The 27,500-nt window shown below is 41.1% G+C and overlaps 1 protein-coding gene and 3 long non-coding RNA genes across 10 annotated transcripts in view; 2 read left to right on the top strand and 2 right to left on the bottom strand.

Annotated features, from left to right (window-relative positions):
- LOC138946601 (uncharacterized) overlaps positions 1-27,500 on the bottom strand; it is a 61,184-nt gene that overhangs the window by 2,684 nt on the left and 31,000 nt on the right. The gene's annotated exons all lie outside the window — the stretch shown is intronic.
- LOC138946702 (uncharacterized) overlaps positions 669-27,500 on the top strand; it is a 40,313-nt gene continuing 13,481 nt past the window's right edge. The window contains exons 1-2 of the long non-coding RNA XR_011449419.1: positions 669-977; positions 24,675-24,749. This is a non-coding gene — a long non-coding RNA (uncharacterized lncRNA). The remainder of the gene's footprint in view (positions 978-24,674; positions 24,750-27,500) is intronic.
- LOC138947787 (uncharacterized) lies at positions 4,176-20,029 on the bottom strand. Of its 7 annotated transcripts, none has more exons than XR_011449793.1 (4): positions 19,569-20,029; positions 8,456-8,537; positions 6,990-7,220; positions 4,176-4,374 (listed from the first exon to the last, which is right to left on the bottom strand). It is a non-coding gene; the product is annotated as an uncharacterized lncRNA (long non-coding RNA). The 7 variants fall into 7 exon arrangements; XR_011449797.1 differs by lacking the exon at positions 19,569-20,029 and adding an exon at positions 19,482-19,500; XR_011449794.1 differs by lacking the exon at positions 19,569-20,029 and adding an exon at positions 19,378-19,396.
- On the top strand, positions 14,432-15,556 carry LOC138946701 (uncharacterized). Its single transcript, XR_011449418.1, has 2 exons — positions 14,432-14,835; positions 15,116-15,556. It is a non-coding gene; the product is annotated as an uncharacterized lncRNA (long non-coding RNA).

The following is a 27,500-nucleotide window of genomic DNA, read 5'->3' as shown; positions in this document are numbered from 1 at the left end:
TTGGTTAATTACTAACACTCAGCACCCTGACTGATCTATCCAGGCTGTTACCAGGAACACGACCACCCTTCCACTTGGTCAATTACTAACAATCATCAGCCTCCGTGCTCTCTGTGCACACTTGTATTTATTTAAATAATCGATTTTGTAAAAGGCGCTGGTGCCTTTTTCAGAATTATTTCATGAAAGCAATCCAACTCACGATCACCACAAGAAGCAGTCAGGGTGCTGAGTGTTGGTATGTGACCAAGTGGAGGGAGGGTCTTGTCCCATGTACAATTAGCCTGGCCAGATCAGTCAGGGTGCTGAGTGTTGGTATGTGACCAAGTGGAGGGAGGGTCTTGTCCCATGAACAATTAGCCTGGGCAGATCAGTCAGGGTGCTGAGTGTTGGTATGTGACCAAGTGGAGGGAGGGTCTTGTCCCATGTACAATTAGCCTGGCCAGATCTGATGGAGACAGTGAGGCGAGCTGTGTACACCAGGCGGAGTCGGCCTTTAATTGTATGTATTATCAATTGCTTCCAGAAGGTAAATTAAGTTTATAAAACAAATAGCACATTAAACAGATTTCAGGGTATAATTATACGTAAATCTTCGTAATGTCAATTGTTAAATTGCTTATTTAAAGGCAAAAGACGAGAGGGATGGTTGTCTTAAGTACATAACACCGAGCATCGTCAACCGCAACGGTATCTTTGCACCAGTACTATTGCCAGCAGACGTTGTTGTTTTCAGTACATAACACCGAGCATCGTCAACCACTACGGTATTGATACAGCAGTGCTATTGCCAGCAGACGTTGTTGTTTTCAGTACATAACACCGAGCATCGTCAACCACAACGGTATCTTTACACCAGTACTATTGCCAGCAGACGTTGTTGTTTTCAGTACATAACACCGAGCATCGTCAACCACTACGGTATTGATACAGCAGTGCTATTGCCAGCAGACGTTGTTGAGACGAAAATATCACAGGTATACCTTCTTCTTTTTCTGTACGGGTGATCCTCCTCATCCTCATCCTCATCCTCATCCTCATCCTCATCATCATCCTCATCATCATCCTCATCATCATCATCATCATCATCATCACCAACCTCTCCCCCCCTGTTGCGTGTCCTGGAAAACGACGCGACACCTTATCGTCACGTGGAGACGAGGAAGATACTGCCACTACCGGCATCGACACCGTCGCCGTTTCAACTGACACTATGGGGGCCCAATCGGAATGGGGTTAACCAGTGACAGTGTTCTCCCCTCTGTCCTCCTCCCTGCGACCTTGCTTTTGTCTTACGGACTGAGATTAATGGACTGCGATATTAATCCGATAGATAGTATCTTCATGTTTCTACTTACAGTAAAATGGCCAATCTAAATATTTGCTCATTAAATGTCCGTGGTCTGAGAAATAAAATAAAACGAAAAACATTATTTTATAAATGTTCAAAGGAGCGCTACGATATAATTTGTTTGCATGAAACGTATATAACGCACAGCGACATTATCCAGTGGGAACTGGAATGGGGAGGGAAAATATTTTACAGTACGGCTACTAACCACAGTAAAGGACAAGTGATTCTCGTACGTAAACATTTTCCATATGAAGTGAACTGCACCCTAAGCACTCAACGCATTGTTGCGATTGAAGTTCATCTGGAGGAGAATAATTTGCACATTGTTAAAGGGATAGTATCCGCCGGAAAAGGCCTTCAGATCGCTTTCAAAGCTTCACCATAAGATTCTATGTTACAAATAATGCTACCATCCACGAGGAATAACTTTACTTTGCAAATTCAACAGTTTTGATAGCTAATTAACTGTCGTAAAAGAATCCAAGGAAAGAGCACTCTTGTAATGGTTGGGTGATTTCCCTTTGTCCAATTCAGTTGTCACAACAATCAAAATGGCGTCTCTCGGCGATTATTTTAGTCTGACAAGGTGAGTGTTACATAGTAAACGTTATCTGACAGAAAATAATGCTTTCAATGAGACAGTCAGTATCTGTTTACAAGTTGCTCTGAGCAGGACTGCAAAGCCTGAATCGATCATGCGAGTCAAATAGCTCTGGTGCACTCCGAATCATTGCGCCGCCTTGATAGAGATCATTCAGTACTGGTAGTACTTAGTCCGATTATCTTGGACATGTTTGTTGCCTGTTGGTGATCCTTTCAAATATATGTCTCTGAAGTTGCACTTTTACTCCCTTACGTATATGCATTGTCATGTCACTGATCGATCACTTGGAACAGTAAACGTGCGCTTTGCGTGCAAGACGGAGTTCGAAGCAGTATTTCACCGAACATGAGAGAGCTCTGAAAATCGTGTTTATTCTCAGAATAGTAACCCAAAAGAGAAGACATACTTATCCCACTGAACAGTGTCGAGGAAATCATTGTCTTGTGCATTTGTTGTGTGTGTGTGTGTGCCTGTGTGTTTGTGTGTTCTCAGACTTGTGTATGCATGATCACTGTGTGTGTGTGTGCGCGCGTGTGTGTGTGTGTGTGTGTGTGTGTGTGTGTGTGTGTGTGCGTGCGCATGCAGGGGAGTATGTCAAACTCAAGTGAGCTTTTCTTGAAGTTGATGATGATTGAAGTTTGATACAATAACTCATTAACTGTAACTGTAAGGTGGATTGATGAATAGTGTATCCTTTTCATGAATTTGTCTTTATTTCCAGGCTATGGAAGTTTCATGTTCAAAACAACAACAGAGCTGCCCCTGCAAGAGAAAAGGTGCGGAGGCAGGATAGGGAGAGGAATTAGCAGTCTCTATGTGTGGGCAGATGAAGAGGAAAGGACTGGTCTAAGCCCTCTCAAACTGAAATTGGTTTGCTGGGGAAGAAGGCTGATCCAAAAAACAACACCGCCCTCCAAGTCCAATCCTCTGAACTCAATAATTCCAGTAAGTACCTTTTTATTCTGCAAGATTTGTTAGGTGGATGACTTTGTTGCAGGGTATATTAAATAATGACAAAAAGTGAGGTTTGCAGGTCTCAGTCGCAAATTATATTACTGGTGCCTATTGTTTGTTGCTATTCTAGTGAATGTGTATACATATATTTATTTCCTATTTTCAGAAGATAATGACAAATAATTAAAATTGTGTGCACTTAAATGTCACTACACACAACCTTTTAGTGTCTCATAAAGGGAAATACATATGAACAGTCCCCACAATTGGGGTGCTGTACCATGAAACCCCTCTTTTAAAAACCTTTACAATTCAAGATCTCCCCTATTTTAAGACCTTGTGTTTCAGATGTTTAGGTCATAACCTGTGCAAATTTACCTTCATTGTAAGACTTCTTGCTTTTTAAGACCTTATTTTCTCAGATTTTGGGGGGTCGTAAAAGGGGGTTCCACTGTATTCTAAAATATGAATTCTTGTTTACTGTTTAAACTACACCCATTTGCTCTTTGTAAATGAAGGATATTTTTCAGATTGATTATTTCTGCCTCCATACTGATCTTTATAATATATGACACATTGGCGAGCAGATTCCATGATCATGCTAAAAATGTAGGAAGTCATAATTATGATGTTTAGGTTTTAGAATTGTGTATGCCTTGCAGTTCAAATTCATGTCTGCCTTCCTGTTCAATTGTTTAAAAATCAAGACAATCCCTGAGACACATTTTCCAACCACATGTCACACAGCAGTTCTGCTTGAAACATCAGAATCGAATAGTATACCAAACAGGCCTTTATGCGGTTTAGCACTTGACTACTGCTGCTTCAATACCACTTGTGCAGAAAAAAAATTAGAGATACAGTGGAGCCCTTCTTTTAAGATATTACAAACTCAATTAAAGATCAAAACTTGACTAAATGTAAAAAGCAATACGTGTTAGAATGGAGGTTATAAACAGAAATCTGAGAAAGTAATGTCTAAAAAGACAAATGTTTAGAAAAAAAGGCGGGCGGGGGAGGGGGAGTTGGCAAACTTAGGTTTTACTGTTCAATGCATGGGTAAACTGGGCATTCATTCCAAGTACCTAAAGATGTGTAACTGGCACTTTTGCTCATCGGTAGTACTGGAACACAATTTTACACAGTGCGTCAGAATGCCTCTGGAAAGCCTATGCCTACAAGTAAATCCCCCGCCCCACCACACACACACACACATCTTTTACTCACACCCGCACCCCATTACATAGATGAATAGATTACAAATACTATTCTTTTACTTTTTATTTTCACACTTTTTCTTGCATTTGGTTCATGTTTATTATTTGAAGTTTGATTCTGAATCAAGCGTCTTTAGTGATGGATGGTTTTCTGTGTATGCTCCAGGACTTCAAGGCACGGGTGCTTGATGACAGCAGGCTCCCACTGGCCCACACACAGAGAAGAGATTGGAGGTGCCCTCGCCCTGGAAGAAGAAGAGGATGGGAATATCAATAAAACAAAACGATACGCAACATTCACACAGCTTACATTGTGGACATACATATTTGGCTATTTGGGTGAAGGTGTAAGAGCCGCCATACATGTGCAGTTGCTGTGTATGGGTCATAGGAATGACAATTTAGATCCAACTGGCCAGAACACTGACTTTCGTCCTAGTCGCTTGTATTGAAGTACATTGTGGTGTTATATGAAGTACATTTGGTTGGGGGTTGGTGTAACCATACTCTGTATTTACCACCGTTCTGAATTTGTGTATGTTTTATCTCTCAAACTCAAAGCACATTGTTTTTTGATTTTTTTATGTACCTTAAACTACTTTTTCAGCACCCGCAGTACCTAGTTAACGCCCATCCTCCAACATTTGGATCAGTGTCGTCAACATATGTTGTGTGTATGTGTGTGTGTGTTTTTTAAATGATGTGCACAGTTCTGCACCCTGTAGTGACATTGTCATTCTAGGGAATGCTGAAAGACAACTATAATGTTTATTTAATACTCTGGTCACTGGAGTATCTGGATAGCCCTGTGAAAAGAAGATGGAGATGAGAGAGCGTCTTCGGAAGTTGAAGAGGTCTGATTTTAGTGATTTAAGGGAGCATGTGAAACGACCAGTGTTTGGTTACGCCATTTCCTATGGATTGGATCAGTATCAATGACTGACTGACTGACTATTCACTTTGTGGTTTTTAGGATGTGTGTTTATTCACTCTCAGTGAATTTTTTGTTGGGTTTTTAGTGTTTTTTTCTTCTGTTTAGACACTTGCATATCAGGCGAAAGATACTTACAGGGTGACTAATTGTGCACAGATACATCTCCTATTAAAATGTTCACACCAAGATACCAAATATCACCATTTCTAACGAGGAACTGATCCTGCACAGGCACAGTACCTAGTAAACGCCCCACCCCCTACTTTGGGCAAAATCTGTGCATAAAGCGGATGGACAATTAAAAGGCAGTTTACAGTACTAATATTTTTCCTCATTACATTTAGTCAAGTTTTGACTAAATGTTTTAACGTAGACGGGGGAATGGAGACGAGGGTCATGGTGTATGTGCGTGTGTGTGTGTGTGTGTCTGTCTGTGTGTGTAAAGCGATTCAGACTAAACTAGTGGACCGATCTTTATGAAATTTGACATGAGAGTTCCTGGGTATGATATCCCCGAACGTTTTTTTTTCATTTTTTTGATAAATGTCTTTGATGACGTCATATCCGGCTTTTCGTGAAAGTTGAGGCGGCACTGTCACGCCCTCATTTTTCAACCAAATTGGTTGAAATTTTGGTCAAGTAATCTTCGACGAATCCCGGACTTCGGTATTGCATTTCAGCTTGGTGGCTTAAAAATTAATTAATGACTTTGGTCATTAAAAATCTGAAAATTGTAAAAAAAAAAAAATTTTTTTAAAACGATCCAAATTTACATTCATCTTATTCTCCATCATTTGCTGATTCCAAAAACATATAAATATGTTATATTTGGATTAAAAACACGCTCTGAAAATTAAATATATAAAAATTAATATGAAAGTCCTGTTCCCCCTTGCTAAAGAAACTTCATTGGCTCCCTGTAGAGCTGAGAATCCAATATAAGTGCTGCTGTATCTGCTACAAAATAATATCTGGCTCAGCCCCATCCTACCTGTCTGACCTGTTCACACTCTATACACCCTCACGATCCCTCCGCTCCTCTGTAGACACTAGAATATTCCGTCTATCTTCTTTTAGTCGCAAACAGCACGGCCAGAGAGCCTTCTCCCACTCTGCTGCCGCTGCGTGGAACTCTCTCCCTTACTCTATCCGACACTGCCAAACATTCTGTTCCTTCAAATCAAACCTTAAAACACACTTCTTCACCCAGTATTTTGATTAATTTTATTTCAACATGGTGCATTTTTGAATCAGGTGTTTGAATGTTTGAATGTTTTGCCTGTGTTAGTATGCTTGCAGATTGTATTGATGTAGTGTTTGAGTTTCGTTGTTCACTTGTGTGCTGAATGCTGCTGCACATGCTTTTGCTTTGCTTTGTATGTATTATGTATGTTTGTCATTGTAAAGCGCTTTGAGAATGTAAAGCGCTCTATAAATCTCCCATATTATTATTATTATTATTATTATTAAAATTAAATTTTCGAAATCAATTTAAAAACACTTTTATCTTATTCCTTGTCGGTTCCTGATTCCAAAAACATATAGATATGATATGTTTGGATTAAGAACACGCTCAGAAAGTTAAAACAAAGAGAGGTACAGAAAAGCGTGCTATCCTTCTGAGCGCAACTGCTACCCCGCTCTTCTTGTCAATTTCACTGTCTTTGCCGTGAGCGGGTGACTGACGATGCTACGAGTATGCGGTCTTGCTGCGTTGCATTGCGTTCAGTTTCATTCTGTGAGTTTGACAGCTACTTGACTAAATGTTGTATTTTCGCCTTACGCGACTTGTTTTAATTTCTAGTCTCAGTATAGTTTCGTGTAGGTATTGGGATAATTGGAGTTACAGGTATATATACATGTGATTTCACTTGCAATTCTTTGCATAAAATAAACTCAAATGAGCAGACATAAAGGTGCACCTACAATTATTGTGACTGTTGCTGTAAAACAATTTCCTTGGTAGATGGAGGGCATTGTGGGGACCAGATGTGTAGACCGTGGGATTAGATAGACTTGGGGGTTCTGGCTTGTAGAAAACTTCCCTGCTGCTCCGCCTTTTGGGGACGAACTTTGTGTTCAGTGATGTGTGCATAGGACTTTGCAACGTCAACCTCCACTGCAAACCATCTTTGTATTGTAGACACTATATTGTACCTGCAGAGAAAGATCACTTTTAGCTGTGCAGTGGAACCCTCATTTACAGCCCCCCCCCCCCCCCCCTTCTTTAAGATCCTGTTTTTTTGGATTTTATGTTTATAATCTCTGTAAATTTACTCCCCCTGTTTAAGACGTAGCTGATTTTCTCAGCATTTTACAAGTTCCACTGTAGTATTTCCCTCTGCAGCATTATTGTCAGTCAAAAGGGATACACAATCTGGCACAAAGAACAGCTGACATGAACAATAAAGTCTGGGGAAGGGTCCTGAAAGTATCTTGATTAATGCGTTGAATTGACAGGTCTAGTAAACCTTGTGCAGAACAAATATGTGTTGAAGAGTGCTCATTGACATGTTGCAGCAAGCCAAGCCATAATTATACCCTGTTGAAGTAATACAAATCATGGGTGTGGGTTATATTAATTCACATCTTTTATATGATTGAAATGCATAATTCGAAGACTTGTTTCTGAAAATGTGTACATTTGCATTTAAGATCTACATGGAATAAAACTGACACTGTTCTCGACAATTGAGTATGTTTTTGTGTGCGCATGTTGCTTAGTTTATTGATAATAATTGACTTTGGGTCAAGTTGTAACCACGAGTTTTGTAGCAAAGGTGCAATGATAAAAATAGACAGAAGATAATCAGATAATAAGACACTGGGCTGCAAATTGCTTTCAATTGTCATTGTATTTATCTGTAAAATCATCATGGTTTCCATGGCATGTATAATGCAGTGGAACCCCCCTTTTAAGACCCCAAATTTAAAACTCCCTCCTTTTTAAAACCTTGTTTTCTCACATTTTCTGTTCATAACTTCTGTAAAATTACCCCCATTTTAAGACTCATTCCTTTTTAAGACTTGATTTTCTCAGATTGTTTGAGGTCTTAAAAGGGGGGTGCCACTGTCGTTATAATGCATCTTCAGAAATTGAAGACACATGCTGCAGTTTTGTTATAACCATGAAGAAGAAAAATACTGTTTACAGTGTCTTATCCTCTAACTACATCTTTTTAAAGACTCCATAACTTTTAATCACTCAACAATTCCTCTCTGTATGGCTGCAGTTCAAGTAAACCAGAAATGGTAAACCATTGCCACACTCAAGGAATTGGTTCCTGGCAACTTATGTCGGGTGCGCAGCCTGAGAGAGACACGACAGAGATAGTTGCTCAAGATAAAAGATAAGCTTGACTTACACCAAAATTATGAACATTTAAACTCACCTTACTGATCTTTTTGTCTGAAATATGTTATGCCATTATTGCCACACATTGCAAGAATGTTTGATGTCCGGGTGCTTGGTCCCTGAAAATGTCAGAAAATTGTTATAGTAATTATAGCAACATCTAAAACCACTAAGTGTAAACCAAAGGCTGGCCAATTACATAGTTCTACAGCAACATCAGTTCTGAACATGAAGCTTTGAACATGCACAGCGACACTTAAAATGGCAGTCAAAAAAGAAAGGATGAATGAAATTCTGCCACATTTAGTGTTTGCTTCAATGAACACTGAGGAAGAATGTGTTCTTCATTAAAAGTAACCCTTTCACAAAGCTTCACCAATAAACTTCAATCATAGTTCTTACTGGACAGAAAAACTCATACCACTGACAATATAAAATGTCAGTTATAAATAACATGTTCTGTTGCACAACCTCCAAAGACTGCAAAGAAACAACTGCCCATAAACTGATAAAGCGTTAAAATATCAGTATCACGTGTGCTGACTGACCCTACTTTTTTCCATCTACAATTTTTTTTTTAGGGGGATTACTCACAGACTGGCTACTCTGTCATTCTCTGTCTCATATACAGTGCACCACAGGAGCTTGTATTCAACCGCCGGTCGATCATTATTTACTTCTGCATGCTTACCCTTACTACGATGATCGACCGGCGTTTTGATACAACCCAGCTAGCAAGCTTTCGTCGGCCGACTGACGATTTCAGTCGGGTGACGTCGTCATATGTCGTGTGTCGTCGTCCGTTGTCGCGCCGATACCGTTTGACTGTGTATAAATGTACGTAATAAACCCCGACATCGGCCCGACGCAATGTTGCTGTCGATAAAATTATGCAGAGTTACGGGAGATAACAAATTGATGATCATTATTTTAACATTTGTTACGTCCCCTGTTCAAGCGTCGGTCCAGCAACGGCGTGACATTATGAGACTGACCATGCAAATGCGAAACTAAATTATTCATATTTGTTGACTTTTTCACATAGGAGTAGGATAATTAATTGTAAGTTTTATTTGCATATTTGCAATCAAATACAGCATGAGCTCAAATCATGAGTTTTACATTTTAAAAATACGCCATCATTTACTTGAAATATTCAAATAGCTTTCCTTACGGTAAACAAGATTGAGTGTGCAAATGGCTGCTGCTTTCCCGCGTGAGCGAATTTTATTTGTTTTCTTAGTTCAAGTTAATATCGAAAGAAGAGACATTTTTGGGAATGTTGGACAGCACATTGATGATATGTTATCCGAGACGAATGTCGCCTCGGGATCTCAATCTGAGTGCTGGTCCCAGTGCCACGTGGTGGCGGTGAGAATAGTTGTGTAGCCAGTGAGTCAGGCTCTTGGCAATGACAATCAGATTCAGACGTCAACTCGAGGACAACCGACGGATGGAGCGAGTAAGTGATTTCGGTTTTTTTTGGCTCTCAATGTTAGTTTTGCTGTTACAGTGAGGGGGGGGGGGGGGGGGGAGTACATACTGCTGTATCTTATTCTGTATATGTAGATGTAGGTGTGTTTTGTCCTGTTACAGTGGGGGAGGGGGGTGTTGTACACACTGCTGTAAATATAGATGTAGGTGTGTTTTGTCTTGTTACAGTGGGGGGGGGGGGGGGGTGTGTGTGTACATACTGCTGTAGATGTAGGTGTGTATTGTCCTGTTACAGGGGGGGGGGGGGGGTAACATACTTCTGTAGCTGTAGGGGGAGGGGGGGTACATACTGCAGTAGTTGTTGGTGATTTTTGCACTGTTACACTGGGTGGGGGGGGGGGGGGGGGGGTGGAGTACATACTGCTGAATCTGTAGCTGTAAGTGTGGTTTGCACTGTTACACTTGGGGGGGGGGGGGGTGTACATACTGATGTATCTGTAGCTGTAGGTGTGACGTGTATTGCATTGTAACACTTGGGGTGGGGGGGGGGGTGTACATACTGATCTATCTGTAGCTGGTGGTGTGTTTTGCACTGTTACACACTTGGGGGGGGGGGGGTGTACATACTAACTGCTGAATCTGTAGCTGTATGTGTGTTCTGCACAGTGACACTGGGGGGGGGGGGGGGGGGGGAGGGGGTTGTACATACTGCTGAATCTGTAGCTGTAGGTGTGTTTTGTACTGTTACACTTGGGGGGGGGGGTGTGCATACTGATGTATATGCTTGGCGCTGGTGGACAATATTCACTTTTTTGGCCAAAAACACACTTTTTTGGCCAAAAACGTACATTATTGGCCAAAAAGTGTGTTTTTGGCCAAAAACATGTTTTGGCCAAAACTTTTAAGTGCAAAGTTTTGGCCAAAAAAATATTTGGCCAAATCTAAAACATTTGGCCAAATCTTCACTTTTTTGGCCAAATGTTTTAGATTTGGCCAAATCTTTTTTTGGCCAAAACTTTTGCATTGAAAGTTTTGGCCAAAAAATAGTTTTGGCCAAAACTTCATTTTTTGGCCAAATCTTTGAGTACCCCTTGGCGCTGATAGACAATATTCATTTTTTTGGCCAAAAACGCCAGTTTTGGCCAAAAAAGCAAAGTTTTGGCCAAAAAAGCAAAGTTTTGGCCAAAAAAGTATAGTTTTGGCCAAAAACGCCAGTTTTGGCCAAAAACGCCAGTTTTGGCCAAAAACGCCAGTTTTGGCCAAAACCGCCAGTTTTGGCCAAAAAATTATAGTTTTGGCCAAAAAAGTGAAAATTGTCAATATTCACTTTTTTTGCCCAAAACACACTTTTTTGGCCAAAACTGGCGGTTTTGGCCAAAAAAGCAAAGTTTTGGCCAAAAAAGTATAGTTTTGGCCAAAACCGCCAGTTTTGGCCAAAACCACCAGTTTTGGCCAAAAAAGCAAAGTTTTGGCCAAAAAAGTATAGTTTTGGCCAAAAACGCCAGTTTTGGCCAAAAACGCCAGTTTTGGCCAAAACCACCAGTTTTGGCAAAAAAGTGTGTTTTTGGCCAAAATAGTGAATATTGTCCACCAGCGCCAAGCTGCTTGGCGCTGGTGGACAATATTCACTTTTTTTGCCAAAAACACACTTTTTTGGCCAAAAACGTACATTTTTGGCCAAAAAAGCAAAGTTTTGGCCAAAAAAGTATAGTTTCGGCCAAAAACGCCAGTTTTGGCCAAAACCGCCAGTTTTGGCCAAAAAAGTGCGTTTTTGGCCAAAAAAGTGAATATTGTTCACCAGCGCCAAGCTGCTTGGCGCTGGTGGACAATATTCACTTATTTTGCCAAAAACACACTTTTTTGGCCAAAACTGGCGGTATTGGCCAAAAAAGCAAAGTTTTGGCCAAAAAAGCAAAGTTTTGGCCAAAAAGAGATTTGGCCAAAAAAGTGAATATTGTCCACCAGCGCCAGCAAATACAAAAGATTTTGCCAAAAAAAGATTTGGCCAAACAAAAAAGATTTGGCCAAAAAGTGAAGATTTGGCCAAATCTTTTTTGTTTGGCCAAATCTTTTTTTGGCAAAATCTTTTTGTGGCAGAAGTTTGGCCAAATCTCCCGTTTTAGCTAACATAAACAGTTTTGGCCAAAACTTTTACATAGAAAGTTTTGGCCCCAAAAAAGTTATAGCCAAATCTATTTTATTTGGCCAAATGTGTGGGTTGTTTTGGCCAAATCTTTGTCTTTTTTGGCCAAAACTGGCGGTTTTTGCCAAAAAAAGTGAATATTGTCCACCAGCGCCAACCCAGCTAGCAAGCTTTCGTCGGCCGACTGACGATTTCAGTCGGGTGACGTCGTCATATGTCGTGTGTCGTCGTCCGTTGTCGCGCCGATACCGTTTGACTGTGTATAAATGTACGTAATAAACCCCGACATCGGCCCGACGCAATGTTGCTGTCGATAAAATTATGCAGAGTTACGGGAGATAACAAATTGATGATCATTATTTTAACATTTGTTACGTCCCCTGTTCAAGCGTCGGTCCAGCAACGGCGTGACATTATGAGACTGACCATGCAAATGCGAAACTAAATTATTCATATTTGTTGACTTTTTCACATAGGAGTAGGATAATTAATTGTAAGTTTTATTTGCATATTTGCAATCAAATACAGCATGAGCTCAAATCATGAGTTTTACATTTTAAAAATACGCCATCATTTACTTGAAATATTCAAATAGCTTTCCTTACGGTAAACAAGATTGAGTGTGCAAATGGCTGCTGCTTTCCCGCGTGAGCGAATTTTATTTGTTTTCTTAGTTCAAGTTAATATCGAAAGAAGAGACATTTTTGGGAATGTTGGACAGCACATTGATGATATGTTATCCGAGACGAATGTCGCCTCGGGATCTCAATCTGAGTGCTGGTCCCAGTGCCACGTGGTGGCGGTGAGAATAGTTGTGTAGCCAGTGAGTCAGGCTCTTGGCAATGACAATCAGATTCAGACGTCAACTCGAGGACAACCGCGACGGATGGAGCGAGTAAGTGATTTCGGTTTTTTTTGGCTCTCAATGTTAGTTTTGCTGTTACAGTGAGGGGGGGGGGGGGGGGGGAGTACATACTGCTGTATCTTATTCTGTATATGTAGATGTAGGTGTGTTTTGTCCTGTTACAGTGGGGGAGGGGGGTGTTGTACACACTGCTGTAAATATAGATGTAGGTGTGTTTTGTCTTGTTACAGTGGGGGGGGGGGGGGGGGGTGTGTGTACATACTGCTGTAGATGTAGGTGTGTATTGTCCTGTTACAGGGGGGGGGGGGTAACATACTTCTGTAGCTGTAGGGGGAGGGGGGGTACATACTGCAGTAGTTGGTGATTTTTGCACTGTTACACTGGGGGGGGGGGGAGGGTGGAGTACATACTGCTGAATCTGTAGCTGTAAGTGTGGTTTGCACTGTTACACTTGGGGGGGGGGGGGGGTGTACATACTGATGTATCTGTAGCTGTAGGTGTGACGTGTATTGCATTGTAACACTTGGGGTGGGGGGGGGGGGTGTACATACTGATCTATCTGTAGCTGGTGGTGTGTTTTGCACTGTTACACACTTGGGGGGGGGGGGGGGGGTGTACATACTAACTGCTGAATCTGTAGCTGTATGTGTGTTCTGCACAGTGACACTGGGGGGGGGGGGGGGGGGAGGGGGTTGTACATACTGCTGAATCTGTAGCTGTAGGTGTGTTTTGTACTGTTACACTTGGGGGGGGGGGTGTGCATACTGATGTATATGCTTGGCGCTGGTGGACAATATTCACTTGTTTGGCCAAAAACACACTTTTTTGGCCAAAAACGTACATTATTGGCCAAAAAGTGTGTTTTTGGCCAAAAACATGTTTTGGCCAAAACTTTTAAGTGCAAAGTTTTGGCCAAAAAAATATTTGGCCAAATCTAAAACATTTGGCCAAATCTTCACTTTTTTGGCCAAATGTTTTAGATTTGGCCAAATCTTTTTTTGGCCAAAACTTTTGCATTGAAAGTTTTGGCCAAAAAATAGTTTTGGCCAAAACTTCATTTTTTGGCCAAATCTTTGAGTACCCCCTGGCGCTGATAGACAATATTCATTTTTTGGGCCAAAAACGCCAGTTTTGGCCAAAAAAGCAAAGTTTTGGCCAAAAAAGTATACTTTTGGCCAAAAACGCCAGTTTTGGCCAAAAACGCCAGTTTTGGCCAAAACCGCCAGTTTTGGCCAAAAAATTATAGTTTTGGCCAAAAAAGTGAAAATTGTCCACCAGCGCCAAGCTGCTTGGCGCTGGTGGACAATATTCACTTTTTTTGCCCAAAACACACTTTTTTGGCCAAAACTGGCGTTTTTGGCCAAAAAAGCAAAGTTTTGGCCAAAAAAGTATAGTTTTGGCCAAAAACGCCAGTTTTGGCCAAAACCGCCAGTTTTGGCCAAAACCACCAGTTTTGGCCAAAAAAGCAAAGTTTTGGCCAAAAAAGTATAGTTTTGGCCAAAAAAGTATAGTTTTGGCCAAAAACGCCAGTTTTGGCCAAAAACGCCAGTTTTGGCCAAAACCACCAGTGTTACGAAGCGGTTTACTCGTATTTGTGGTAATGTGTATTGTTGTAAATAGAATAGACTATAGCGATGGTCAGACATTGGAAAGGGCTATAGGCTGCATACCGTCGCGTTGACCGCAGTTGAACCTTTGTGAAACTGACAAGGTTTTTCACGTGCAAGTAATGCAGGCGACAGCTCACTGGCAATGTCATAGCAAGAACGACTTTGTAAAATCAGTCGCCGTCAAGGAGCCAAGCTCGACTCATGTTTTTCGTAACACGTTAGCAGACGGGCTCCTGTTTTAGGTATCTGACTGAAGAAGGATGAAGACTGACGAACTTTCCCTATCAGTCTACGTGATATCTTCCATTTTCATATTCATGCCAGGCCGGCGACTGTACTAAATGTTGGCTTTACACTCTTTTGAGGTATGTTTGAAACCGGTTATATTTTCATGTCATGTTGTCGTATGTGAGAAGAGTGACTGGTTTTGTGTTTAACGTTATTGTGTAGGCCTAAGCTATTGTGCTACACTGCTTAAACATGTGAGGGTTTTATGTAACGTTTTCTTGGTTTTAGAAAACAGGAATTAACGTGTAAATAATTATATTGGCTCATGCAGCTTAATATGTTGGACGAGTGAGTATTTTTATTGTGCGAGTGAAAGAAACTAAAGACAAGTTGACTTATGGACTATAAACTTTACAGTGTTCCAACTGGAGGGTTTTCATCGACGGAGGCTGAACTGAACTGGTGACTGCGGCTTGGTGTACATGACCATGGCATGGAGAGCTGGCAGGGTTCTACAGTTAGCCGCCGAGACGAACTGGAAGGATCAAGGACTACGTCAAGCAATGGTTGCGGTGTCGTGAGGACTGGTGCACCCTTGTCAGTCGTCTGAAGGACTTACAGCCATACCAACATCTTGAAAGCCGAAAGATGGCAGTAGGGTAACGTACAGTAGAATATCTATTCGTCTTACCTGTTAAGCTGCTTTGTTTGAGCCAAAAGGTGTCTGCGTCTTGGACTGTAGAGTTTCTTGCGGTGTTGTCGGCCTAGGGTACTGGTCGAAGCCGGAAATGATTTTGTGATGTAAAAAGCTTTGTAAACTAATAATAATTAGTCTTGGCAGTGTCAAGATCCATTTAACACCAGGTTTTTGCGTGTGTGAGTGCGTGTGCGCTTGTGCCTTGTAAGCTACGGTAGCGGACAACTTTTCAGATTACATTCAAGTCTGTAAACAAATACTAAATTTATAGAGTTGTGTAGAGGCATTTATGATTGTCTAAAAACCGGGCTATACCACTCCATAACAACCAGTTTTGGCAAAAAAAGTGTGTTTTTGGCCAAAATAGTGAATATTGTCCACCAGCGCCAAGCTGCTTGGCGCTGGTGGACAATATTCACTTTTTTTGCCAAAAACACACTTTTTTGGCCAAAAACGTACATTTTTGGCCAAAAAAGCAAAGTTTTGGCCAAAAAAGTATAGTTTCGGCCAAAAACGCCAGTTTTGGCCAAAACCGCCAGTTTTGGCCAAAACCGCCAGTTTTGGCCAAAAAAGTGCGTTTTTGGCCAAAAAAGTGAATATTGTTCACCAGCGCCAAGCTGCTTGGCGCTGGTGGACAATATTCACTTATTTTGCCAAAAACACACTTTTTTGGCCAAAACTGGCGGTATTGGCCAAAAAAGCAAAGTTTTGGCCAAAAAAGTATAGTTTCGGCCAAAAACGCCAGTTTTGGCCAAAACCGCCAGTTTTGGCCAAAACCGCCAGTTTTGGCCAAAAAAGTGCGTTTTTGGCCAAAAAAGTGAATATTGTTCACCAGCGCCAAGCTGCTTGGCGCTGGTGGACAATATTCACTTATTTTGCCAAAAACACACTTTTTTGGCCAAAACTGGCGGTATTGGCCAAAAAAGCAAAGTTTTGGCCAAAAAAGCAAAGTTTTGGCCAAAAAGAGATTTGGCCAAAAAAGTGAATATTGTCCACCAGCGCCAGCAAATACAAAAGATTTTGCCAAAAAAAGATTTGGCCAAACAAAAAAGATTTGGCCAAAAAGTGAAGATTTGGCCAAATCTTTTTTGTTTGGTCAAATCTTTTTTTGGCCAAATCTTTTTGTGGCAGAAGTTTGGCCAAATCTCCCGTTTTAGCTAACATAAACAGTTTTGGCCAAAACTTTTACATAGAAAGTTTTGGCCCAAAAAAAGTTATAGCCAAATCTATTTTATTTGGCCAAATGTGTGGGTTGTTTTGGCCAAATCTTTGTCTTTTTTGGCCAAAACTGGCGGTTTTTGCCAAAAAAAGTGAATATTGTCCACCAGCGCCAAGCATAGATGTAACTAGCTGAAGCTGTAGGTGTGTTATGTACTGTTACAGTAGGGGGAGGGGGGGTGAACATACTGCTGTTTTTGTAGCTGTTGGTGTGTTTTGCACACAGGGGGGGGGGGGGGGGATTGGGGTTGTATACTGCTGTATCTGTAGCTCTAGGTGTGTTTTGCGCTCTACACGAGGGAAGGGGGTGGAGTGTTGTATGTTTGGTACTGTTACAGTGGTGGCAGCGGGGGGAGGGGGATGTACATAATTCTGAATCTGTAGCTGTAAATGAGTTTTGTACTGTTACAGTGGTGGGGGGGGGGGGGGTTGGGGGTTGTACATACTGCTGTAGCTGTAGGTGTGTTTTGCACTGTTACTAAGGGGGAGGGGAGGTGTACATACTGCTGTAGCTGTAGCTGTAAGTAATTCTTGCACTGTTACACTTGGGGGGTTGTATATACTGCTGAATCTGTTGCTGTAGGTGTGTTTTATACTGTAATACTGAGGGGGGGGGGTGTATACGGCTGTATCTGTAGCTGTAGGTGTGTTTTGTACTGTTACAGTGAGGGCGGTACGCGGTAGGGGCGGGGGGTTCTACATACTGCTGTATCTCTAGCTGGTGATTTGTTTTGCACTGTTACACTGGGGGGGGGGGGGGGGGGTTGTACACACTGCTGTATCTGTAGGTTTGTTTGCAACTGTAACACTGGGGGGAGGGGGGGTTATACTGCTGTAGCTGTAGCTGTAAGTGAATTTTGCACTGTTACACTTGGGGGGGGGGGGGGGGGTGGTGGTACATACTGCTGTATCAGTAGCTGCACCCAGCCAGCAAGACATTAGCGGCCGATAGTCGGCCGAACACCCTTCAAAAAGTCGGGCAGGTGACGTCAAAAGATACGACGCGGGTGTTGGCCCGACTAACTTTTGCAAAGAGGCAACGAGGCGGCCGACAGGCGGCCGAACACCTGTACTATGGCGGCACGCATCCGGTCCGATGTTAATCGGCCCGATGGCTTGTTGGACCTGCGGCCCGACACCTTATGCCGACATCGTCCCGATGTCTTCCCGCTGAAATCGATATCTTCCCGATGTCGGCATAAGGTGTCGGACCGCAGGTCAAACAAGTCATCGGGCCGATTAACATCGGACCGGATGCGTGCCGCCATAGTGCAGGTGTTCGGCCGCCTATCGGCCGCATCGTTGCCTCTTTGCAAAAGTTAGTCGGGCCAACACCCGCGTCGTATGTTTTGACGTCACCGGCCCGACTTTTTGAAGGGTGTTCGGCCGATTATCGGCCGCTAATGTCTTGCTGGCTGGGAAGCATAGATGTAACTAGCTGAAGCTGTAGGTGTGTTATGTTCTGTTACAGTAGGGGGAGGGGGGAGGGGGGTGAACATACTGCTGTTTTTGTAGCTGTTGGTGTGTTTTGCACACAGGGGGGGGGGGGGGGGGGGATTGGGGTTGTATACTGCTGTATCTGTAGCTCTAGGTGTGTTTTGCGCTCTACACGAGGGAAGGGGGTGGAGTGTTGTATGTTTGGTACTGTTACAGTGGTGGCAGCGGGGGGAGGGGGATGTACATAATTCTGAATCTGTAGCTGTAAATGAGTTTTGTACTGTTACAGTGGTGGGGGGGGGGGGTTGGGGGTTGTACATACTGCTGTAGCTGTAGGTGTGTTTTGCACTGTTACTAAAGGGGAGGGGAGGTGTACATACTGCTGTAGCTGTAGCTGTAAGTAATTTTTGCACTGTTACACTTGGGGGGTTGTATATACTGCTGAATCTGTTGCTGTAGGTGTGTTTTATACTGTAATACTGAGGGGGGGGGGGGGTGTATACGGCTGTATCTGTAGTTGTAGGTGTGTTTTGTACTGTTACAGTGAGGGCGGTACGCGGTAGGGGCGGGGGGTTCTACATACTGCTGTATCTCTAGCTGGTGATTTGTTTTGCACTGTTACACTGGGGGGGGGGGGGGTTGTACACACTGCTGTATCTGTAGGTTTGTTTGCAACTGTAACACTGGGGGGAGGGGGGGTTATACTGCTGTAGCTGTAGCTGTAAGTGAATTTTGCACTGTTACACTTGGGGGGGGGGGGGTGGTGGTGGTAAATACTGCTGTATCTGTAGCTGCACCCAGCCAGCAAGACATTAGCGGCCGATAGTCGGCCGAACACCCTTCAAAAAGTCGGGCAGGTGACGTCAAAAGATACGACGCGGGTGTTGGCCCGACTAACTTTTGCAAAGAGGCAACGAGGCGGCCGACAGGCGGCCGAACACCTGTACTATGGCGGCACGCATCCGGTCCGATGTTAATCGGCCCGATGGCTTGTTGGACCTGCGGCCCGACACCTTATGCCGACATCGTCCCGATGTCTTCCCGCTGAAATCGATATCTTCCCGATGTCGGCATAAGGTGTCGGACCGCAGGTCAAACAAGTCATCGGGCCGATTAACATCGGACCGGATGCGTGCCGCCATAGTGCAGGTGTTCGGCCGCCTATCGGCCGCATCGTTGCCTCTTTGCAAAAGTTAGTCGGGCCAACACCCGCGTCGTATGTTTTGACGTCACCGGCCCGACTTTTTGAAGGGTGTTCGGCCGATTATCGGCCGCTAATGTCTTGCTGGCTGGGAAGCTCCTGTGCAGTGCACAGACACACACGCACCGTAGTTGCAAACACACACACTGACACTGTGTCCGTGTTCAAACAAAAACAGGAAAACTGGACACATTCGGCCGCTTGATTGATCCTTCATTCGCACTACACACCAGCAGACACACATACAACACGGCAGCAAAATGTGTCCAGGTCTTTCCAAAGTATACACCACAACACTCGCTTTATTTAATACTTACACATCCAGTAGCAGGTTAGAGCTACGTCGCGGCGCACACTGAACGGTAAAACTGACACTCAGTTGAATCCAGCTTTCCGTCTGCTTGCTGATGATAACTTTGCATTTTGTGCGCCGAGCATGTCTTTCTCGTGATTCTGTGTCGTTCGGAGTCAGTCAGCTGCTTTCAGAACCACATGGAGTCGATTTCTTACTGAAACTTGCGGGCTTGTCCCACTGAGCGGCTATCCCATCCGCCATTGTTTTTAGTCGTCATGCTAACGGCACGCGCTCGCGACGAAAACCAGTCTATGACGGCCAATTTTAATCTTCAAATGGTGGAGAGCAGACGTCAAAAAACTCATTTTGATTTAATTATTTAGCATACTTGTGGTGCTTTATTGAGCAAACCGGGCCAGGTGCGTCTTAATTAAGGTACACTAGATTCCCCAAAATCTTCAAATCGGCCGAATTCGACAAAAAACTCTCCAAAATGGCGGCGCGGACACTATATCTTTAATGTATATGGTCCTAATGCTGAAGATGAAAAAGCTGCTTTTTTTCGTGATGTCTATATTTGTAAAGAAAACTCTAATAACGAGATAATCTGCGGGGATTTCAACTGTGTGCTGGATAATAATTTAGATATTATTAGTGGTAGAAATCATAATGTTAAAGACGTTGAGCTATTTAATAAGACGGTAATTGATTCCAATTTAAATGATGTCTGGAGACTTTCACACGCAGAAGAGAAAGATTTCACATGGTCAACAAAATTTCCATTTATAGCAAGGAGATTATATTATATGCTTGCCTCCGACTTTGCTCTAAATAAATGTTATGAGTGTGAAAATATCTCGATGGCACACACCGATCACCGACTAATTCGACTGAAGTACTGCATCTCCCCAGTAGAAAAAGGACCCTCCTTTTGGAAATTCAACGACAATCATCTTAATGACCCTGATTTTGTTATAAAAATGAACAGTTTAATTGAGAACTATGTTATCGAAACCGATAATATGGATCCGCAAATAAGATGGGACCTATGTAAAATTAAAATCAGAGAATTTTGTATTGCTTATGGTAAAGAAAAGAAAAGAAAATTAATTTCCGAACGCTCCCTGCTTACGAAAGAGCTTAATGAAACGGACAAAAAACTGGCTTCCAACCCTTATGATGTACACCTTATGACTCACAGAGGCCAGGTTAAACAAAATCTAGAACTCCACGAATTAAATGAGGCAAAAAGCGCCCAAAAGCGATCAAAGGAAAACTATATTGCTGAAGGAGAAAAGAACACAAGATATTTTCTTGGGCTTGAAAAAATGCGAGCCAACATGAAGATCATGGATAAACTGCAAACTGCAGAAGGTAACACAGTCACCGCCCAAAGCGATATCCTACAAGAACAAGTTAAATTCTACAAAAACGTTTTTAAGAAAACCGATGATTTCTCAGAGGCACAGGCTAATACTTTTTTAGGAGAAGCTGATATCCCACAACTGACACGAGAACAAACTGAAGCGTTAGAAAACCCAGTAACTGAACAAGAACTTCTTAAAGCGTTAAAAAGCATGAAAAATGGTTCTTCACCGGGATGTGACGGAATGACTACAAGTTTTATTAAATTCTTTTGGTCGAGAATAAGAGAGCTACTATTAGGCTCGATTCAAAGATCCTTTCATGTAGGAGAAATGTCTCCCTCACAAAAAAGAGCTATTATAACCTTAATCCATAAAGGAAAAGACCTCACAAGAGATAACTTGTGTAACTGGAGACCCATCTCCCTTACAAATACAGACTATAAATTATTAGCAAAATGCCTTGCGCTTAGGATGTCGAATGTTATAAGTGATTTGATCTCAGAGGATCAAGTGGGATTCATTAAGGGTAGAAAAGCTAGTAATATTATCCGATTAATAGATGACGTAATTGAACATATGAATAATGAAAATAAACCCGGTATTTTATTGGCCCTAGATTATACACGTGCATTTGACTCTATCTCCAAGGAATTCATGCTATGGGCTTTCAGAAAATTCGGATTTGGCGAGAATTTTACGCATTGGGTTAAAGTTCTCACAAATGAGACCGAAAGTAGTATTAACTACCTTGGCTGGATTTCCGAACCATTCCCGATTGAGACAGGAATTCGCCAAGTTTTCGCCAATGGCCTTCATTCTCGGACTGGAAATTCTTGCAATAAAGATTAGAAACGATCCAAGCATACACGGACTTCGATTACCTCGCTCCCAGATAGAGACTAACAACTCAATTGATATGATAAAATTAGCAATGTACGCTGACGACATTAGCATGCTATTACAAGGAAAACAAGATCTGGAAAATGCAATGAAGCTTGTCACTGATTTCACGAAAATATCACAACTAAAAATTAATAAAAACAAAACGGAAGCAATGTGGCTAGGATCTCAAAAGGACAGCAGAGAACATCTCTGTGACTTAAAATGGAAAAAACAACTAAAGATTTTAGGTATACTCTTTAAAAATGATGTCACTGCATCAGACATAAATGAGAATTGGTCGGTAAGAATCGAAAAAATAGAAAGAATAATAAGCATATGGTCTAAAAGAAACCTTAGTATCACAGGCAAATTATGTATTGTAAAAAGTTTCTTGATTTCACAATTTGTATACCCAATGCAAGCTTTAAGTGCTCCAGCCACTATCCTACAGAAAGTAAATACAATCTTATTTCGATTTTTATGGAAAAAGAAGTACACAAATACGCGAGCCTTTGAAAAGGTAAAAAGATGTGTAATGTGCAACGTAGGGGAGAATGGAGGTTGTAATATGATAAACATAATAGATATGCAAGCCTCCTTTATGATGACATGGATAACTCAGTTAAAAATAGACACATCTGCCAAATGGAAATTAATACCAACCTACATCTTTAATGAAGTTGGAACAAACCTTTGCTGCCTCAATGCTACTGCCAATCCAAAAACATTTTTAGGACTCGAAAAAGTCAAATCTAAATTCTGGAAATCATGTCTAATTAAATGGCTTGAATTCAGAAATATATACCTGTCCAATACTGAATTCAAATATACCTGTCTCTGGAATAGCAAAGAGATAATGTACAGAAACAGACCTCTGTTCTTCAAGAGATGGACAAATGCATACATAAATTACGCCCAAGATATATGGACAGACGAGGGATTATTACCACTCGCACGTATTGCAGAACAAATCGGGGACTACCCTGCTCTGCTGTTTGATTATAACGCAATGCGAACCGCGCTCATTGCGCAATCATTGCGAGCTGACAATAACCAAACTCAAGAAGCGACTGTCTCTCTAGAACCTCAATCTCTTAAAAACTGGACTCCCAAAAAATTTAGATCACTACTTACCAAACAAAAAGCAAATACCCCTTGCTCAATACATTTTTGGATGAATAAATATAACTATAAAATAGAAAGAAATCATTGGATGATAGCAAACAACTGCACCAAGGAAGAGCGACTAAGGCTACTTCACTGGAAGATATTGCATAATATCTATCCCACTAATATCTTACTACACAAAATGAAAAAACGTGAAAACAATCGCTGTAGTCTGTGTGGAGATATTGATTTTATTGAACATTTTTTCTTTAAATGCCCAAGAATATCACTTTTTTGGAAGAACGTAGAAAAGCAAATTTATATAAAAACAGGTTCACAGATAAAATTAAAAGAAACTGACGTTTTATTTGGTTTCCAACCGAACAAGCAACAGGACCAAACTATAAGAAATATTAACTTTATTCTGCTTGTTGCAAAAATGTCAATAAGTATATACAAATACGGAGAAGGCTTTGACCCAAATTGTATATTTGAAAGAGAGCTCTCCATTCGGCTTTTTGACTGAGAAACCCAGTACTATCATGCTATTGTAAATGACTCGTTGCAAATGTCAATGTATTAACTAAGGTGAACCAATGATGAAAACAATTATGACGAACAGCAAAATATATCATTATTATTAATTCATTTAAACACAACCATGGTAATAGAGAGAGAGAGAGAGTGAGGGAGGGAGAGTGAGGGAGAGAGAGAGGGAGAGAGAGAGGGAGAGAGAGAGGGAGAGGGAGAGAGGTAGAGAGAGATAGAGAGAGGACGAGAGAGAGAGAGAGAGAGGGGGAAAGGGGAGGGTGAGAGAGAGAGAGAGAGGTAGAGAAAGAACGGAGGGAGGGGTGGGAGAGAGTGAGCGAGAAAGAGAGATTTTCGAAGATTGTCCATGTTAAACGAAAGAATATTATTGCTATTTATAACCCTATCTGTTTATGTTCAGCATCGCTCAAAGTATCAGAGAGAGAGAGAGAGAATGGTAGGGTTTATGTTTAAACTGTTCAGCATCGCTCACAGTATCAGAGAGAGAGAGAGAGAGAGAGAGAGTGGCAGGGAGAGAGACAGAGAAGGGGAGAGGGGGAGAGAGAGAGAGAGAACGATTAAAGATAGAGGGAGAGAGGGGAGGGGAGGGAGAGAGAGGATGGGGAGAGAGGATAGAGAAAGAGAGAAAGTGTGCAAATGCCAGTTGACGGAGAGAATTATAGCTAAATTATAATTGATTGAAAATATTGTACATTTTCGAAGATTGTCCATGTTAAACGAAAGAATGATATTATTATTATTTATAACCCATTATGTTTACGTTTAAACTGTTCAGCTTCGCTCACAGTATCATACTCGTAGCGAGTCATATTGTAACTGAGGTTCAAAAGAGAATAGAAAAAAGAAAAAAAAGAAGAAAAAAAGAGAAAGAATAAAAAAAAGAAAAGAGAAAAAGAAAAGAGAAAAGAAAAAAAAAAAAAATCATCATCATCATCATCATCATCATCATCATCATCATCATCGTCATCGTCATCGTCATTGTCATCATCTACCTCATCATTGTCGTCGTCTTCGTCAACATCAACGTCGTCGTCTTTAATATCATTATCATCATCATCATCATCGACATCACCATCATCATGATCTCCAGCACTGAATACAATGATAATGAGTTTTATTTTCTTTGTTTAATTAATTGGTATTGCTGGTGAGCATTGTCATTCCTTACCATTGACTATATAGCAGTCTTTCTAATTCAGCGTCGTTTGCTTATTTGATTCCAGATATGAAGGGCGCTATTTCTCTTATATTTGTTCTCTTGTGCATCGTTAGCAAAGCTAACACAGTCAGAGATAATCGTAAGTACGATCTTGCTGTTTTTGTTAATGTGGTTGTGTGTTGTTGTTTTTGTTGTTGTTGTTGTTGTTTTACATTTAGTCAAGTTTTGACTCACTGTTTTAACATAGAAGGGGAATCGAGACGAGGGTCGTGGTGTATGTGTGAGTGTGTGTGTGTGTGTGTGTGTGTGTGTGTGTGTATGTGTGTGTGTGTGTGTGTGTGCGTGTGTGTGTGTGTGTGTCTGTCTGTCTGTCTGTCTGTGTATGTGTGTAGAGCGATTCAGAGTAAACTACTGGACCGATCTGCATAAAAGTTTACACGAGAGTTCCAGAGAATGGTTTTTCATTTTTTCGATAAATGTCTTTGATGACGTCATATCCGGTTTTTTGTAAAAGTTGAGGCAGCACTGTCAAACCCTCATTTTTAATCGAAATTGATTGAAATTTTGGTCAAGCAATTTTCGACGAAGGCCGGACTTTGGTATTGCATTTCAGCTTGGAGGCTTAAACATTAATTAATGAGTTTGGCCATTACAAATCTGAAAATTGCAATTACAATTTTTTTTTATAAAACGATCCAAAAACAATTTCATCTGATTCTTCATCCTTTTTTGATTCCAAAAACATATAAATATGTTATATTCGGATTAAAAACAAGCTCAAACAATTAAATTATGATGACAATTACATTTCCAAAATCGATTTAAAACCAATTTCATCTTATTCCTTGTCGGCTCCTAATTCCAAAAAAACATTCGATATGATATATTTGGATTGAAAACAAGGTCAGGAAGTTAAACAGAATAGAGATACAAAAAAGCGTGATATCCTGCTCAGCGCAACCACTACCGCACTATTCTGGCTAGTCAATTTCACTGCCTTTGCCACGAGCGGTGGACTGACGATGCTACGATCGAGTATACAGTCTTAGTGAAAAAAAATGCAGTGCGTTAAGTTTAAATCTGTGACTTCGACAGCTTGACTTAAGGGATCTGCCTAGTTATGGTCAGAGTAATTAGAAGTTGGTAATACTTTTGTGGGAGAAAGAACATTCTGTCTACATTACATATCTGCAGAGAACTTTTCTAGTCCCATGCACTTTTGATGTTTTGTGATTTTTTTAAATAACCGTGTGTCTTCTGATTTTTGTGAAAATGGGTACATAAAGATAACAGCTAATATTTGACAGTACGAATGTAGTAGCCACTTGCTAGATAATTGTGGGGGGAAGTGAATGCTATACCTATAAGAACATAGCAAGAAATTACATTTCAAATTACTTTGGTAGTTTTTTTACCGTCTTTTCTAATTAATTGTACTTAGCGCAATTATATTTTTCTTCATATAGAGAAGTAAATAGATGCCTCAGAATAATTCCGATTTCCTGTCAGTTTTATATGTTGTAGATCATTCATTTCTCGAGCTATGGTGAACATTTAAATATCAAGTCCCATGCCAAAAAATGAAACTGCAGGCAGTTTCCCAACCCTACCCCCTAACTTTCGCGGTCGCCATTTTACATTCCCCACTTTCATACAGAAGCAGAGCTATAATATTGCACATACTGATAGCTAACAGCATAAAAAAAAATATGTTTACCAACATTCCATGACCTTGACATTCACACAAGGTCACTTGCGAGTTTTGAAACGTTATAACCAATTCAGTATTTTGTAAAAGCACAAACAGAAAAAGAGTTAAAATCTGTACTAAAAGGGTTGTAAATTCTGTTTAAGATCCTTAAGATTGAAGATATGCGTTGTTTGAATGGAATGCAGCAAGATTGTCACAATATAAAGACGTTTGTGATGTTTTATAGAGTATTTTTATATGCATTTTTCGTTGCGCTATTGCAGTTTTTCATTTGTTTGTTTGTTTATTTGTTGCTTAACGTCCAGCCGACTACGCAGAGCCATATCAGGACGAGGAAGGGGGGGATGAAGGGGGCCACTTGTCAAGCGATTCCTGTTTACAAATGCACTAACCCATTACTTGTGTCCCAGCAGGCTTTAGTAAAACTAAATTAATACCTACTGGAAGATTACCAGTTTCCAGTATGTTAAAATAGGCTTAACCTATCTACTGCTGGACTTACATTAGAACACTAACAGATTAAACTATACATGAATCGCGAGACAAGCGGCAAGAGAAGAGTTTTTTGGAAAAAAATACAGGTGAATGAGCAAGAAGGCAGAAAAAAGAAAAGAATTCATGAAGAAAAAGAGAGCATGACAGGAAAGAGGAACCAAAAATCTACCTAACAGCAAACTAGAAAGCTCCTGCGGTTCCAAAAACAGGAGGGGCCTTTAATTTCATAACCGCAGTGCCCCACTGCGGGAAGTTTTTCATTTAATGAAGTAAAAAAAAAAATGCCTTAGAATAATTCCGAATTCCTTACAATTTGATATGTTGTAGATCATTCATTTCTTTAGCTATGGTGAAAATGTGAACATCAAGTCCCATGCCAAAAAATGAAACTGTAGGCAGTTTCCCAACCCTACCCCCTAACTTTCGCGGTCGACATTTTACATTCCCCACATTCATAGACATCAATACATTTCAGACATGAAAGCAAGCAGAGCTTTCATATTTCGCATACTTATACCTTACGATGTCAACAAAATGTTTACCAGCATTCCATGACCTTAACCTTTACATAAGGTCAAAGGTGAGTTCCCAGACTTTGTAACCACTTCAGTATTTTGTAAAACACAAACAGAAAGGGATAAAAATCATATACTAGAAGGGTTGTACATTCTGTTTACAATTCGG

Source organism: Littorina saxatilis, linkage group LG14 (assembly GCF_037325665.1).
Source record: "Littorina saxatilis isolate snail1 linkage group LG14, US_GU_Lsax_2.0, whole genome shotgun sequence".
Lineage (NCBI taxonomy): Eukaryota > Metazoa > Mollusca > Gastropoda > Littorinimorpha > Littorinidae > Littorina > Littorina saxatilis.
Note: the sequence above shows the minus strand (reverse complement) of the source record. Positions and strands in the feature narration are given on the sequence as shown.